Source organism: Dromaius novaehollandiae, chromosome 9 (genome assembly GCF_036370855.1).
Source record: "Dromaius novaehollandiae isolate bDroNov1 chromosome 9, bDroNov1.hap1, whole genome shotgun sequence".
Taxonomy (NCBI): domain Eukaryota; kingdom Metazoa; phylum Chordata; class Aves; order Casuariiformes; family Dromaiidae; genus Dromaius; species Dromaius novaehollandiae.
In genome coordinates this window covers 30,877,455-30,891,073 of record NC_088106.1, presented here as the reverse complement: position 1 = coordinate 30,891,073, position 13,619 = coordinate 30,877,455, and the positions used below count along the sequence as shown (strand labels likewise).

Sequence of the window (13,619 nt, the reverse complement as noted above, 5' to 3'; positions counted from 1 at the left end):
TGGGGGAGGCCCCAGGTGAGGCTGCTGCAGGCCATGGAGGCCTAGGAGTGCAGACAAGGCGCGGGCATGTCCTTGCCTGCACCCTCTTTGTTCCCTTCCTCAAGACAGGGGGCACATTTAACCCAGCAAGTCGGAGGTGTGCACAGACATCAGCCCCCGACTGCCAGTGAAGGCAGCGTGAAGCCTGGCGCAGTCCCAAGCAGCAAGAGCCCCAGGGAGAAAGGGCTGAAGCCAGTGCCGAGGGCTGGAGCCTGCTGTCAGGCTGCTGTGGGGAGGGACCTTCCAGCGGTGGGGCCCGTGGCTGGAGCTGTTCTGGGGGCAGTGTGGCAGCTGGGTTGCCCGGCATGGCTGCGGGGGCTGGAGCCCCTCGGCCTGCCCGCAGCCAGCCGGGGCTGAGCGCGGGCAGGGCGGGAGCTGGAGGGCAGCAGGGCACCGAGGCAGAGCATGGGAAGGGCCAGAGGGTGAGCAGAGATGGCTTCTCACTGCTGGCCGTGCTCTGGCCCCAGGTGTGTCCTGGGGCTGTGTGCATGGAGGGGAGGCTGAGGGAGACTCCTCCACAAAGCCCTTCCTGGCAGGAGCCGGAGGCTTTGCAGGGCACAGCTGCCCTTGGCGGAATAAAATCTGTATTTCCAGGGAGGAATGGAGATGGTGTGTCCCGACTTCCCCGGTCCCTGGGGCACGTGGCTGTTTTGCACAGAGCCAAATCTGGACCGGCCCCAGTCCATCGGGACAGATGTTAGCTCCTGCCGGAAAGCTGGCTCGTCAGCGCTTGCAGCCCTTGCAGAGTTTGGAGGCCGGTGCGGAGGCCCGGGCAGCTCTCTCTGCCAGCGCCGCCTTGGGGCTTTTTCAAGGCTGGTCGCTCTCGTCTGTGAGCCGAGGGCTGAACAAAGTCAGCACAGAGGCAAGGGTGTTGGTTGCAGGCAGCGGGTGCTGCCTGCCTTTTATTAATTAAGCACCTGGCCCAACACAGCAGCAGGCACAGGAGGCTCACAGGCACCCAGGCTGTCTGCTCGAGTCTGCTGCGTTGTTTCAGCCTGGTGTTTGCCAGCGATGGGCACTGCAGCTCCCGCTGCCCTCGTCCGGATCTGCCCCGAGGCCCCAGGCAGCTGCTGGAAGTGGGGGGTTCTAGAAGAATGTGTGGAAATGGAAAAATAACAGAATGTTGCATGAGAATATAAGAAATAAGGCCACCACTTCCATTTTGACGTTAGGAGCTAGCATGTCACTGTGAGCCATGCTCCTCTGCCTCCCCCAGCAAGCTGGGGTCTCGCGAACCGCCCTGAGCATAAATCCCTCGTGGAGGTCGTTGCCTCTCCTGGGGGACCTGCTGCGGTGGCAGCCTGGAGAAGGTGCTTCCCGTCTGCTGCTGCGGGTGCTGCGGGACCTCTGCCGTAATCGGCCCCTGGCTGGGGGTCTTGCCCAGCGGTCAGCATGAGCGGTTGCCTGAGCCCTGCTCGGCCACCGCCTGCTCCTTGCTGGGGAGTCACAGCCCCTCTGGCGCGGAAGCCTGCTAGGGCCATCGCGGTTGCCCCTGGGGGACCTGCTTCGGGCTGTGCTCGCTGCAGAGCGGGAATGAACTCTCCCTCGTCGCTGGCCGGCCAAGGAGCGCCTGGTGCCATCCGCCTGGGAGCTGTTGTCAGGTGGCCCCGTGTGGACGGAGCGGAAAGGCCGCTGGCAGAGCGGGCACTGGGCTCTGGTGGCTGACCACTGCCGGATGCAGCCGTAGCAGAACCGGTGCGTGTAGACAGTGACGTAGGCGGTGTTGTCAAGTGTGTTGAGGCAGATGGAGCACCGCAGGTCTTTGGAGGCATCTGGCGGCATTTCCTGCTGCAGCCGGCTGGTGCTGGCACCAGGGGAAAAGCTGGTGTCCTCTTCTGAAGACATCATGTGCTAGAAAGGAAAGAGACAGAGAGCTTGTGTGAGCTGTCCTGGCAATGAAGGGTGGAGAAAGCAGAAAAGCTGTGGGAGTCAAGAGCCAAGGAGCTGCCCAGTCTTCTTCAGGGCTGCGAGGAAGCAGCACAAGCACCATTAGCAAGTCATGCGAGAGGCCCCCCGACTCTGACAATCAGAGAGTCCCAGAAGGGCTGAGGTTGTGTTGAAGAGGACTGGGGCCCGTCTTGACCGCTGAGGTACAGCGCAGCCTTCCTGAAGTCAAGGCAGACAACAAGGCCTGGGTTTCCCCCCAAGAACACTTCCCCTTGAGCAGAGACGGTCCCAGGGGAAAGGTGCTCCCCACCCAGTGAGGCCAAGGAAGCCCAGGGCAGAGGGAGCGGGTGGGCTAAGGCGTGCCGAGGAACCAGGCTCTCTGCAGGGACGGCAGCTGAGGCCTGTCCTCTGGTCTGCATGGGGAAAGGGGCCCCCTCGCGTCTTCTTCTTCTCCCCCATCCTCACCCTGAAGCGTTGCATCAAGGCAGACCCAAGCAGTGCCCACTACGGGCACAAGAAAGAGGTGGGGAGCGACCCTTCCCGAGGCTTCGTCCCCAGTGTGCCCTGCAGGGACACGGGAGCTCCTGCCTCAAATGCCCCTGCACCCTTGGGGCAGCGCGGCCGCCTGGGTGGCCCCAGCGAGGGTGCAGAGCCCGCAGAGGGCCGGGGGCTTTCCCCAAACGCTGCCAGTGGCTCTTTGCCCAGGAGAGGCTGTAAGAGGCTTTGTGGAGGAGTCTCCCTCAGCCTCCCCTCCACGCACGCAGCCCCGGGACACACCTGGGGCCAGAGCACGGCCAGCAGTGAGAAGCCATCTCTGCTCACCCTCTGGCCCTTCCCATGCTCTGCCTCGGTGCCCTGCTGCCCTCCAGCTCCCGCCCTGCCCGCGCTCAGCCCCGGCTGGCTGCGGGCAGGCCGAGGGGCTCCAGCCCCCGCAGCCATGCCGGGCAACCCAGCTGCCGCACTGCCCCCAGAACAGCTACAGCCACGGGCCCCACGGCCTCCCCGACCCACTCCACAGCAGCTCAGCTCCCCACGGTTGTCCCCCCACGCTCTCAGCACCAGGCCCCACTGCCCTCTCCCCGCTCAAGAAACCCTGGGGCCCGGGGTAGGGGGAGGCACCCAGGGCCAGCTTGGGAGGGGGCTGATGTGCTGGAGCCCCCCTGGCAGCACCTGCCCCGACAGTACTGGGGAGACCATGACAGGAGTCCTGGGAGCAGTTCTGGGCTCCCAGGACAAGGGGGACATGGTCGAACGGGAGTGAATCCAGCCAAGGGCCACGCAGTTGATGAAGGGCCTGGAGCCTCGGTTGCCCGAGAAGAGGCTGAGGGAGCTGGGAGAGTCCAGGCTGGAGAAGAGGAGGCTCAGGGGGATCTTCTCCAGGTGCAGAAATCCCTGCTGGAGGCTGGGGGGTTAGGAAGACGGGGCCAGACTCTTCCCAGCGGTGCCCAGGGACAGCACAAGAGGCAAGGGGCGCATGATGGAACACAAGCAATTCCTCTGAAGCTCAAGGAAAACCCTGTTTACTGGTAGGGGCATGAAGGATCCTTTTCTTTCCCAGGGCTCACTGCAGTGCCCTGAAGTGCGCTGGCAAGGGGCAAGCTTTGGGGTTGCTCCTTTTGCACGGTGTGCTACCAGCCCCTGCGCCTGGGCCGGCTGCGGGACCTCCGCCGGGATGAGCGCCTTGCTCCGTGCCTTTCCCTGGAGTAATCCCATCTCTCGTGCACTTGTCCCCGTTGACGGCGCTCGGTGCTCCCCAAGGGGGCCTGCTCATCGCCTCGCCTGGGGGACCTGCTGCGGTGGCTCTCCCGGGCAGGCGAAGGCTCCACGCGTCTTCTGCGCTGCCTTCTGCTGCTGCGGCCCCTTTGCTGCTCCTGCCGTGCTTGGCCCCGCGCCGGGGGCAGGGTGTGCGCTGCGGGGGCAGAGCTGGCTGGCTCCTGGGCAGAGCTCTCGGAGGTTTGCCTGTGAGAAGCTGTTGGCACAGGAGCCTGAGCAGAGCTGGCGTAGGAGGGCCCGGGAGCGTCCTCCTGCCTGGGGACCTGGTGGCCCCACGACGGGGAGGCATGCTGGTGCCAGCCTGCAGCAGCTGCTTCCCATCTCCTGCTGCCACCAGTGCTGCGTGACCTGCGCCGCAATCGGCCCCCGGCTCGGGATCTTTCCCAAGGGCTGGCAGGAGCAGCAGCCTGAGCCCCGCTCTGTCGCAGCCTGCTCCTCCTGGGGAAGTCGTAGCCCCTCGCTACATGCTGAAGCCAGTTGTGGCCATGGTGGTCATGCCTTGGAGACCTGCTTCGGGCCCTCTCAGGGGACCCAGCGTGGCCACCATCGCTGCTGGAGGAGGAGCTGCTGGAGGAGGAGCTGCTGTGCCGGGGCGCTGACGAGCGGTGCCGCCTCCTTGCCGCAGAGCGGGAACCCGATCTCCCTCCTCGCCGGCCATGGGATGAGCTGCTGTCGGAGCGCTGCACGCGGTACTCCTGGAAGTCGTCGTCAGCTCGCACGGTGTGGAGGATGGAGCTGAAGGGCCGCTGGCAGAGCGGGCACTGGGCTCTGGTGGCTGACCACTGCCGGATACAGCCAAAGCAGAACCTGTGCATGCAGAAGGCGACGTAGGCGGCGTTGTCCACTGTGTCCAGGCAGATGGTGCACAGCAGGTCTTCAGAGGCATCCGGTGGTGTTGCCTGAGGCAGCCGGCTGGTGCTGGCACCAGAGGAAGAGCTGGCGCTGCCGCTGCCGCCTGGAAAGTCTTCTTCTGCTGTCATGTTCTACAAAGGAAAGAGACCTGGAGCTCGGGACCTTTCCTGGAGACAAAGGGAGGAGAAAGCAGGAAAGCTGTGGAGGTGGAGAGCCAAAGAGCTGCCCAGGCTTCTTGAAGGCTGCAAGGAAGCAGCAGAAGCCCCATTTGCGAGGCAGTGTAAAGGCCCCCCTAAAAGACTCCCCTCCGGCTCTGGCTTTGCCCAGCAATGCTTCCCCTGGAGCAGGGGAGGTCCTGGGGGAAGGGCGTTGCCAGCCAGCGAGGGCAAGGAAGGCTGGGGAAAAGGCACCGGGTGGGCTACGGGCTACGGGGTGAGGGGGACTTCTTCTCCCCCAGCCTCACCCTGAAGCGCTGCATCAAGGCGGACCCAAGCAGTGCCCACACCCGCCATTGCCGCCCACGCTGCCTGCCTGCCTTGCAGCAGCACAGCTCACCTGCAGACGTCAGTCCGTGCACAACGGGGAACACCCCGCGCGCCTTCAGGGCTCCCCAACGCTCTTGGCACCCTCTGGGCGCCCCCGGCCGCTGGACAGCAGCCGCGCGGGGTCCACAGCCCCCGAGTCAGCCAGGCAGAGCTGCTGCTGGCCGCAGAGCAAAGCCCCAAACGCAAAGCCGTGACCCTGCCGGGCCCTGGACGCCTCGCGTGCCACCCAGCGCGGAGCTTGGGGCTAAGTGCGGGGGTCCCCACTGTGCGGCTGCCTCCAAGCGGTGATGTCACGGGAGTCACAGGAACTCTCTGGTGACGTCACAGGGCTCTCGGGGCCACACCCCAAAGACGCCCAGGCTGCAGGAGCAGCCCTGGGCTTGCAAAGTCCCTTGGAGAGCAGGCTTCAGCCCTCGGCGTGTGCTTGGGCTCTTTCCGCGTGGGGCTGTTGCTGCTTGGGGCTGTGCCCGGCTTTGCCTTGGCTGCACTGGCAGTCGGAGGCTGGATGTTAGTGCAAAGCTCAGACTTGCCGAGTTATTTCTCCTCTTCTCCTCTTTCAGTGGAGTTCAAGCTGGATGCTGCCAACCGTCAGGGTGACCAAATTCAGCCAGAGTTGTGTTGGTGAACCGCACAATGTTTTCTGCCCAGGAGAACAGGACCGCCTTCCCTGCCTTTCCTCCACCCACCCCCACAAAGCCTGGGCCATAAAACGCATGTGCGGCATTGAGGAGTTGGGGCACTATTTTCACAATCACGGGGTCAGAGAACGGTTGAGGTTGGAAGGCACCTGTGGAGGTCATGGAGTGCCACCTCCGTGCTCAAGCAGGGTCACCTAGAGCACATTGCCCCGGGAGCTGTCGAGGTGGCATTTGAATAGCTCCAAGGCTGGAGACTCCCCAAGCTCTGTGGGCAACCAGAGCTCAGTTGCCCTCACAGTGAGAAAGGCTTTCCTCATGGTCAGACGGAAGTGCCTATGTTTGTGTTGGTGCCTGCTGCCTCTCGTCCTGTGCCTGGGCCACTGCAAAGAGCCTGGCCCCGTCCTCTTTAGCCTCTCCCTCAACAGTGGCAGCTCCCTCAGCCTGTCCTCAGAGGAGAGATGCTCCCGGGGTAAGCTGAACTGGGCTCCGGGGCCCGTGGGCAGGGTGTGGGGGAGGCCCCAGGTGAGGCTGCTGCAGGCCATGGAGGCCTAGGAGTGCAGACAAGGCGCGGGCATGTCCTTGCCTGCACCCTCTTTGTTCCCTTCCTCAAGACAGGGGGCACATTTAACCCAGCAAGTCGGAGGTGTGCACAGACATCAGCCCCCGACTGCCAGTGAAGGCAGCGTGAAGCCTGGCGCAGTCCCAAGCAGCAAGAGCCCCAGGGAGAAAGAGCTGAAGCCAGTGCCGAGGGCTGGAGCCTGCTGTCAGGCTGCTGTGGGGAGGGACCTTCCAGCGGTGGGGCCCGTGGCTGGAGCTGTTCTGGGGGCAGTGTGGCAGCTGGGTTGCCCGGCATGGCTGCGGGGGCTGGAGCCCCTCGGCCTGCCCGCAGCCAGCCGGGGCTGAGCGCGGGCAGGGCGGGAGCCAGAGGGCAGCAGGGCACCGAGGCAGAGCATGGGAAGGGCCAGAGGGTGAGCAGAGATGGCTTCTCACTGCTGGCCGTGCTCTGGCCCCAGGTGTGTCCCGGGGCTGCGTGCGTGGAGGGGAGGCTGAGGGAGACTCCTCCACAAAGCCCTTCCTGGCAGGAGCCGGAGGCTTTGCAGGGCACAGCTGCCCTTGGCGGGATAAAATCTGTATTTCCAGAGTTTGGAGGCCAGTGCGGAGGCCCGGGCAGCTCTCTCTGCCAGCGCCGCCTTGGGGCTTTTTCAAGGCTGGTCGCTCTTGTCTGTGAGCCGAGGGTTGAACAAAGTCAGCACAGAGGCAAGGGTGTTGGTTGCAGGCAGCGGGTGCTGCCTGCCTTTTATTAATTAAGCACCTGGCCCAACACAGCAGGAGGCACAGGAGGCTCACAGGCACCCAGGCTGTCTGCTCGAGTCTGCTGCGTTGTTTCAGCCTGGTGTTTGCCAGCGATGGGCACTGCAGCTCCTGCTGCCCTCGTCCGGATCTGCCCCGAGGCCCCAGGCAGCTGCTGGAAGTGGGGGGTTCTAGAAGAACCTGTGGAAATGGAAAAATAACAGAATGTTGCACAAGAATGTAAGAAATACGGCCACCACTTCCATTTCGACGCTAGGAGGTGGCATGTCGCTGTGAGCCATGCTCCTCTGCCTCCCCCAGCAAGCTGGGGGCTGGCAGACCTCCACGAGCATAAATCCCTCGTGGAGGTCGTTGCCTCTCCTGGGGGACCTGCTGCGGTGGCAGCCTGGAGAAGGTGCTTCCCGTCTGCTGCCGCGGGTGCTGCGGGACCTCTGCCGTAATCGGCCCCTGGCTGGGGGTCTTGCCCAGCGGTCAGCATGAGCGGTTGCCTGAGCCCTGCTCGGCCACCGCCTGCTCCTCGCTGGGGAGTCGTAGCCCCTCTGGCGCGGAAGCCTGCTAGGGCCATCGCGGTTGCCCCTGGGGGACCTGCTTCGGGCTGTGCTCGCTGCAGAGCGGGAATGAACTCTCCCTCGTCGCTGGCCGGCCAAGGAGCGCCTGGTGCCATCCGCCTGGGAGCTGTGGTCAGGTGGCCCCGTGTGGATGGAGTGGAAAGGCCGCTGGCAGAGCGGGCACTCGGCTCTGGTGGCTGACCACTGCTGGATGCAGCCGTAGCAGAACCGGTGCGTGTAGACAGTGACGTAGGCAGTGTCGTCAAGTGTGTTGAGGCAGATGGAGCACCGCAGGTCTTTGGAGGCATCTGGCGGCATTTCCTGCTGCAGCCGGCTGGTGCTGGCACCAGGGGAAAAGCTGGTGTCCTCTTCTGAAGACATCATGTGCTAGAAAGGAAAGAGACAGAGAGCTTGTGTGAGCTGTCCTGGCAATGAAGGGTGGAGAAAGCAGAAAAGCTGTGGGAGTCAAGAGCCAAGGAGCTGCCCAGTCTTCTTCAGGGCTGCGAGGAAGCAGCACAAGCACCATTAGCAAGTCATGCGAGAGCCCCAGAGAGTCCCAGAAGGGCTGAGGTTGTGTTGAACAGGACTGGGGCCCATCTTGACCGCTGAGGTACAGCGCAGCCTTCCTGAAGTCAAGGCAGACAACAAGGCCTGGGTTTCCCCCCAAGAACACTTCCCCTTGAGCAGAGACGGTCCCAGGGGAAAGGTGCTCCCCACCCAGTGAGGCCAAGGAAGCCCAGGGCAGAGGGAGCGGGTGGGCTAAGGCGTGCCGAGGAACCAGGCTCTCTGCAGGGACGGCAGCTGAGGCCTGTCCTCTGGTCTGCATGGGGAAAGGGGCCCCCTCGCGTCTTCTTCTCCCCCATCCTCACCCTGAAGCGTTGCATCAAGGCAGACCCAAGCAGTGCCCACACCCGCCACTGCCGCCCACGCTGCCTGCCTGCCTTGCAGCAGCACAGCTCACCTGCACATGTCAGTCCGTGCACAACAGGGAACACCCCGTGAGCCTTCAGGGCTCCCCAACGCTCTTGGCACCCTCTGGGCACCCTCGCCTGCGGGTCAGCAGCCGCGCGGGGTCCACAGCCCCCGAGTCAGCCAGGCAGAGCTGCTGCTGGCCGCAGAGCAAAGCCCCAAACGCAAAGCCGTGACCCTGCCGGGCCCTGGACGCCTCGCGTGCCACCCAGCGCGGAGCTTGGGGCTAAGTGAGGGGGTCCCCACTGTGCGGCTGCCTCCAAGCGGTGATGTCACGGAAGTCACAGGAACTCTCTGCTTTCCGCGTGGGGCTGTTGCTGCTTGGGGCTGTGCCCGGCTTTGCCTTGGCTGCACTGGCAGTCGGAGGCTGGATGTTAGTGCAGGTCTCCGAGTTGTGCAGTTATTTCTCGTCCTCTCCTCTTTCGGCAGAGGTCAAGTCAAACGCTGCCAACTGTCAGGGTGACCAAATCCAGCCAGAGTCGTGGTGGTGAAGTGGACAGCTTTTTCTGCCCAAGAGTCCAGCACAACCTTCCCTCTCTTTCCTCCACCCCCCAGCCCAGCACCATAAAAAAGCCTGTTCTGCATTCAGCAGTTGGGGTGTGTTGCTTGTTGTGCAGAAGCACAACTCGGCAAGTGCCTGCGGGTGTATTGGACACAAGAGGGGAAAAGCCAAAGCCTCCCTAGGGGACGTCAGAAGTGTGCAGATGGGGAGGGCAGGACAGATCTCAAGTGGCCTCCAGCAGCGTTGCCTGGCACAGCCTGCTGATGGAGGTGCCTGGCCCATGTCCTGGGAACGACGGGGCAGGGCACGATGAAACAGGGGCTGCTGGGGGGCTCAGAGCTGCCCGGTGGCACTTGGCCTCATCTCCAGAAGCTCCCGGCTCCCTGGGCTGCTCCAGCGGTGGCTGCGCTACAGAGACCTCCGGCAGCGCCTGTGTGTTTTCCTCCTGGCAGGTCCGACCCATCTGGGGAGCCATGTGCTCCTGTGCCCCTCTGCGGCTGACACCAACCTTGGCCTCCTGGGCGTGGGAAGAGGCCTGGGCAAAAGGCAGAGGACTCGGCAGGTCCTGCCAAGGCTTTCCTGTCCACGCTGCCTTTTCTCCCTCCTTGCAAGCATGCTTGGCCCAAGGCCTTTGTGGTGCCCTGCCCCAAGCGCCCTGGCCCCCTCCCACCTGAGGGCCTTCTGGGGTGAAATGACTGTGCTGGTCGACGAGGCAAGAGCGGTGTCTGTTGCTCCTGACAACTTCCGGAAGGCTTTTGACACTTCTGCTGTACCATGCTCACAGGCAAGACAGTGAGGTGGCTTGAAAACTGGCTGAGTGGCAGAGCTCAGAGGGTTGGGATCCATGGCGCAAAGTCTAGCTGGAGGCCTGTAGCGCACGGTGTACCCCAGGGGTCACTGCTGGGTGCCATGCTGTTCAACTTGTTCATCAGTGCCCTGGACGAAGGGACAGAGTGTACCCTCAGCAAGTTTGCTGGTTGGGCAAAGCTGGGAGGAGTGGCTGATGCAGCAGAGGCCTGTGCTGCCATTGAGAGGGACCTCGCCCGTGTGGAGAAATGGGCAGAGAGGACCCTGCTGAAGTTCACTCAAGGGAAGCGCAGAAGAGTCCTGCTCCTGGGGAGGACTAAGCGCAGGCAGCAGGACATGCTGGGCCCGACCTGCTGGGAAGCAGCTCTGCCGAGCAGGACCTGGGAGTCCTGGGGGGCAACAAGTGGACCATGAGCCAGCAATGGGCCCTTGCGGCAAGGGCAGTCAATGGCATCCTGGGCTGCATTAGGAAGAGCAGAGCCTTGCCAGCAGGTCCAGGCAGGTGATGTGCTCTCCTCAGCCACCCTGCTGAGGCCAGCCCTGGCGTACTGTGTCCAGTTCGGAGCTCCGCAGTACAAGACAGATGTGGAGCCAGTGGAGCAAAGGGCTCCGAAGAGGAGGAAGGGACTGGAGCATCTCTGCTGTGAGGAAAGGCTGGGAGAGCTGGGCCTGTGGAGCCTGGAGGAGCGAAGACTGATGGGGGAATCTTATCGATGCCGATAAATAACTGAGGGGAGGGTGTAAAGAGGATGGTGGCAGGCTCTCTTCAGTGGTGCCCAGGGACAGGACGAGAGGCAGCGGGCACCAAGCGAAACACAGGAAGTTGCGTCTGAACAGAAGGAACAACTTTCCTCGTGTGAGGGTGCCAGAGCACTGCAAGAGGTTGCCCAGAGACGTTGTGGAGGCTCCATCCTTGGAGCTATTGCAAAGGCACCTGGACAGGGTGCTGACTAAGCTGCTCTAGGGGACCCTGCTTGAGCAGGGAGGCTGGACTAGAGGCTCTCCGGAGGTCCCTTCCAACCCCAACCATTCTTTGGTGATTCGGTGATCCTGTGGTTTGCCAAAGCATCTCCGGGCAGAGGGACAGCAGAGGGGATGTCCCTGAGGCTGGCCCACCCCGGAGCTCAGCTGTAACTGCGCTCCTGCTTCTTTGAGCGCACGGGCCTTTCCTGTGGGTGGAGCATGCGCCAGCTGCTGCCTCTGCAGCGCAGCACCTGCACCCATTGCACAGCCCCAGAAACAGCCCCCCTCCAACCACCTTGGACCTGGGGCTTTGCAGATGCTCCCAGGGCCACCATGCCTCCAGAAGGAGGAAGGCACCGCTGGGGGACCCCCTGCTGCGCACACCGCAGGCACAGCCGAGGCCCTGGGAGCAGGCTGCTCAGGCCCCCCCGTGCCACCTCGGGCTTTAGCTTTGCTCCCTCGCTGCTGGGGGGCACTCACCCGACAGCTCCTCCCGTCGCCTGCATATCTGCCGGATGCAGCCGTAGCAGAACCGGTGCATGCAGACGGTGATGTAGGCGGTGTCGTCAAGTGTGTTGAGGCAGATGGAGCACCGCAGGTCTTTGGAGGCATCTGGCGGCATTTCCTGCTGCAGCCGGCTGGTGCTGATGCCGGAGGAAAAGCTGGCATCCTCTGGAAAGTCCTCTTCTGAAGACATCATGTGCTAGAAAGGAAAGAGACAGAGAGCTTGTGTGAGCTGTCCTGGCAACGAAAGGAGGAGAAAGCAGAAAGAGGGAATGGGTGGGCTAGGGCGTGATGAGGAACCAGGCAGGGACGACAGCTGAGGCCTGGCCTCTGGTCTGCGTGGGGAAAGGGGTCCCCCTCGTGTCTTCTTCTTCTCCCCCATCCTCACTCACCCTGAAGCGTTGCATCGAGGCAGACCCAAGCAGTGCCCACACCCGCCACTGCTGTCCACACTGCCTGCCTGCCTTGCAGCAGCACAGCTCACCTGCACACGTCAGTCCGTGCACAACGGGGAACATCCTGCGCGACAGCTCCTCCCGTCGCCTGCATCCTCCCGTGCTGCCCGCATCGGCGGGCTGGGCTCCTCGCCCGGGGCGCCTCACGCTCCCTCGCAAGCACACAGCGGTGCCTGTGCTGAAGAAGAAGAGCGGTTTGTGGGTGAATGAGAGCAGACCTGGGGCACGACCAAGACGGCTCTCGCCGGCGCCTCAGCTCCCCGGTCAGGCTGCAGCCCTGCCAACTGCCACCTGACAGACGCTGGCGGGGACCTGGCTGTCTGCCGTGGAGGGGCCAAGGATGCCAGCGGCTCCCCAGAACGACCTGCCTGGCAGCACCCAGAAGGCAGCAGCAGGGGACCCAGCTGCATGCTGAGCACCACACCGAGATCGCTAACAAACAGAGCCAGCCTTGTGCAGCAAGCACAGCGGTGCCCCTGAGACCAAGCCCTGGGGAGCCGCGGGTGGTCGGGGAGCCCCAGCGACGGGCACAGCCATCCGCAGGCTCAGACATTTCTGCCCTGACAGACACAAGCGCTGAAAGCTCCTTCCCAGCTGCCCCTGCCACAGGAGCCGAAGGACCCGAGAGCAGTTGTGGACCACCACTTGGCGTAACAGCCGCCAAGGCTGTAGAGGGGCTTGCTCTGGGGTGCTTCCCAAGTGTTAAGGAAGCCCGGGTGCACCAAGGCTGGGCCGCCACGCTGTGGGGTTGCAGCAGCCTGCTGGCACACCCTGTAACGAACCCGTGATTGACAAGTGCAGACCAGGGAGAAGCGACACCGCAGACCCACAGCACGGACATCTCGGCGCTGTGGAGCCATTGCCCGCACAGCCACCTGCTAATGGGCGTGTTGCTTCCCGCTGCGCAGCGTGTGGGCTGAGCACCAGTCACCTGCTGATGCGCACGCTGGTCCCGACTGGAGCCCGCGGCCTTGCTACGGCCGTGGGCTGGCGTTGCTCGGCCCGGGTGTAACAGGGACCAAGGCACACGTGCTTGGTGGGGGCTCGGTGGGGGCTCGGGCCCACGGTCAGCGGCCCTGTGGACCCCAGGACCCACCTGGCAGCGGGGACGCCCCGGATGTCACCAGCGTGGTGAGGAGAAGCCGGGGAATCAGACCGAAAGGGGGCCCGTAAGGGGCGGGAGCCGTCGCTGTGCCGGGCGCCCGTTGTTGGGGAAACTGGGCAGGCTCTACCCAAGGGGTGGCCCTCAAGGGAAGGGCGAGAGCCGTCCTCGTCCCGGGCACCCGTGATTGAACCGCGGAGCTCTGATACGTATCTCTCTATTCTCAGCTTTGCTCTAACCTCTTGGCTCTAACCAACTCTCACCTTGGCACACGATGATCTCCCGAGTTCAGCACAAGCGACCCGGAGCCCCCGAGACTCCCGCACGGCCCCGGGGAGGCGCTGAGGCCGGAGAGCGGGACGGGAAGGCCGAGGGCGCCCGGCGCGGCGCCGCTGCAGGCGGCTCGGGGCCGCCCCGGCCCGGCCCGGCCCGGCCCGGCCCGGCCCGGCCCGGCCCGGGGGCGGAGCGCGGCCGCCGCGGCCCTGGCGACGGCAGCGGCAACGGCGGCCCTGGCGACGGCGGCCGCGGCCCTGGCGACGGCGACGGCGGCGGTTCGGCGGCGGCGCCCTGAGGCTGACGCGGGCGGCCGTGCTGGGCCGCGCCGAGGCCGCCGCCCTCGATGGCGTCCGCCGCCTCAACTGCTGGGTGGCGCCGGGTGGCGCCGCGCCGCGCCGCGCCGGGGGGCCGGTCCGGGACGCGGCGGGTGGGGCCGGGCCGTTGGGGA

General features: G+C 64.4%; 1 long non-coding RNA gene across 1 annotated transcript; it reads right to left on the bottom strand.

Annotated features, from left to right (window-relative positions):
- Positions 1-8,725: 8,725 nt before the first annotated feature.
- LOC135329196 (uncharacterized) lies at positions 8,726-13,312 on the bottom strand. The gene is made up of 3 exons (XR_010390550.1): positions 13,159-13,312; positions 11,823-11,971; positions 8,726-11,537 (listed from the first exon to the last, which is right to left on the bottom strand). It is a non-coding gene; the product is annotated as an uncharacterized LOC135329196 (long non-coding RNA).
- Positions 13,313-13,619: the final 307 nt, after the last annotated feature.